The sequence below is a fragment of the Monodelphis domestica genome, chromosome 1 (assembly GCF_027887165.1).
Source record: "Monodelphis domestica isolate mMonDom1 chromosome 1, mMonDom1.pri, whole genome shotgun sequence".
In the NCBI taxonomy this organism is placed as follows: domain Eukaryota; kingdom Metazoa; phylum Chordata; class Mammalia; order Didelphimorphia; family Didelphidae; genus Monodelphis; species Monodelphis domestica.
In genome coordinates this window covers 362519847-362522517 of record NC_077227.1, presented here as the reverse complement: position 1 = coordinate 362522517, position 2671 = coordinate 362519847, and the positions used below count along the sequence as shown (strand labels likewise).

General features: G+C 40.2%; 1 non-coding gene across 1 annotated transcript; it reads right to left on the bottom strand.

Annotated features, from left to right (window-relative positions):
- Nucleotides 1–355: 355 nt before the first annotated feature.
- LOC130456583 (U6 spliceosomal RNA) lies at nucleotides 356–458 on the bottom strand. The gene has a single exon (XR_008915654.1). It is a non-coding gene; the product is annotated as a U6 spliceosomal RNA (small nuclear RNA).
- Nucleotides 459–2671: the final 2213 nt, after the last annotated feature.

Genomic DNA, 2671 nt, shown 5'->3' with positions numbered 1-2671 from the left:
TTAGACACCTGATACAGTGGAAATAATACTAAACATAGATTTAGAAAGGATTTGGCTTTGAGACACACCTCTTAAATTAACTAGTTTTGTGAATATGGACAAATCAATCCACAAACATTTTTGAAGTGCCTACTATGTGCCAGGTATTGTGCAAGGTGCTGGTGATACAAGCATACCCGGAGACCTAGAGGCCCCCAAAGTCTTAAGCAGACCCCCAGGGAAGACTGACTCAAGAGAGGTAGGGTTTCTCTCCCTGGTTCTACTCCCAACCCAGAGTAACTCTCCATGGAAATTTCTAAAATAAAGCTTAAATATGGCTCATGTCTAGGGTCTCCCCAAAGAAAAACATTCTTTAAAAAAAATGGAATGCTTCAAGAATTTGCATGTCGTCCTTGAACATGGGCCATGCTAATCTTCTCTGTATCATTCCAAGTTTAGTATATGTGCTGCCAAAGCAAGCATAAGGAAAGTACTCTTGACATAATACACTTTATTTTTAAATTCTTGGGTTTTGTTTGTGTTTTTTATTGTTGTTTGATTGGTTCATTGTTTAACAATCTTTAATTTGGAAGAGAAGTCAATGGAAACCATTCCTTAAGGTTTGATCTTGGGGTAAAAGGGAGGAAATGACCTATTTCTCCAAATTTTAAAAGCTACTTACATTTTTACCCAGCAAACATTGTGGTTTTTCTTTTTTTTTTTAACTTAACCAAAATCCTACCCTTGTAACAAATATGCATAGTCAAACCAATAAATTCTTGCATTGGTCACGTCCAAAATATGTCTTATTCTGCCTTTTGAACCATTATCTCTGTGGAAGGAACACTATTCTAATAATAAATCATGCAAGTTAGGGTAGTTTTTTTCTTAAAACATATTGAACCAGGGGAGCTAGGTAGCTCAGTGGATTAAGAGCCAGACCTACAAAGTGGAGGTTCTGAGTTAAAATCTGGTACCTCCTAGCTGTGTGACCCTGGGCAAGTTACTTAACCCCAATTGTCTAACCCTTGTTGCTTTTCTGTCTTAATATTGATACTAAAGCAGAAGATAAGGGTTTTTTGGAAGGAGGAAAAGGAGGTGGAGGAGGAAAAGCACTGAGAAACAGCCTTGGGATTTAACAATAAAAAGATCATTAGTGTAGCACCTGGCAAATAAGAGGTGCTTAATAAATGTTGACTAATGGCCTATCTAGGAGAAAGTAGTTTCGGCTAAATGGTGAGGACAGAAGCCAGATTTCAAGGAACTGAGAAAAGAGTGGAAAGTGATAAAGTGGAGACAGCAGCTAGACAGAATTTTTCTAGGAGTTTGGTTGTAAACTGGAGTAGAGATGCAGAAATATAATATAGAAAGAACAGAATTAAGTGAAGATTTTGTTCAAGATGGAGGGTGATCTAAGTGTATCTGAATGAATGAATTTGTATTCATTTATTAAGAACTTACTATGGCACGGGAGTGGAGGCTCTTCCTTGTAACCAAGGAATAATGTTTGAAATTGACCAATTAAAAAATAAAATAGAACGTACTATGTATGAAACACTTGTGTTAAGTTCTGGGCATACAATCGGTAAGTAAGATGGTTCCTGCTTTCAAGGACCCCACATTTCTAATGGAGGGAGACAGCACATGTAAGAAAAGTGAACACATATAGTTGTAAGCCAGATAGAAAGGGCCAATAATGTTTAGGGCATAGAGGCAAAGGAAATGAAAATTCATCTCCTTTAGTGTCATTCTTATTGTAACAACCCTCTCAAAGACCTTGGGAGTGACCTTTCCTGGGGCAGGGTTGGGATCACGCCCCCAGAGCCCCCCACCAGCTAGCACATCATTAGTTTTGTATAACTGAGGGCAGAAGCAACAGCTATTTCATAACTATATGTCCAGGAGGCAAATTAGTACAAACTCAGGTCACTAAAATTTAGTTCGTCAGGGGGCAGCTGGGTAGCTCAGTGGATTGAGAGCCAGGCCTAGAGACGGGAGGTCCTAAGTTCAAATCTGACCTCAGACACCTCCTAGCTGTGTGACCCTGGGCAAGTCACTTGACCCCCATTGCCTAGCCCTTACCACTCTTCTGCCTTGGAGCCAATACACACTATTGACTCCAAGACAGAAGGTAAGGGTTTAAAAAAAAATTTTTAGCTCATCAGACTTGAGTCTAGTCTAGTGACAGATGGTTATACTATTAATAAGACCATATCAGATTGTAATGTTGAACCATTTGGTCCTGCCAAGGACTTTTTCTTTTGAATCTTCCGTAGCTGAGGCTGCTGGGAAGGCCAGGAGCTGTATGTAGCACCTTCTGGCAGGTGTCTCTCTTTAAAGGTTGCTTTCCTGGATTATGACTGGAAGCACAGGTAATTGCATGATGTCAGGGTAGGGGAATAAGGCAGCTCTGTTCTCTGAGTCAATTACTTATTAATATTTATTAAGCACCTACTCCCACTATGTGCCATAAGCTCTGGAGATACATAGAAAGGCAAAAGAAATGTGGGGCAGCTGGGTGGCTCAGTGGATAGAGAGCCAGGCCTAGATATGGGAGATCTTAGGTTCAAATTTGACCTCTGACACTTCCCAGCTATGTGACCCTGGGCAAGTCACTTGACCTCCACTGCCTATACCTTACCACTCTTCTGCCTTAGAACCAATACATAGTATTGATTCTAAGATGTAAGGT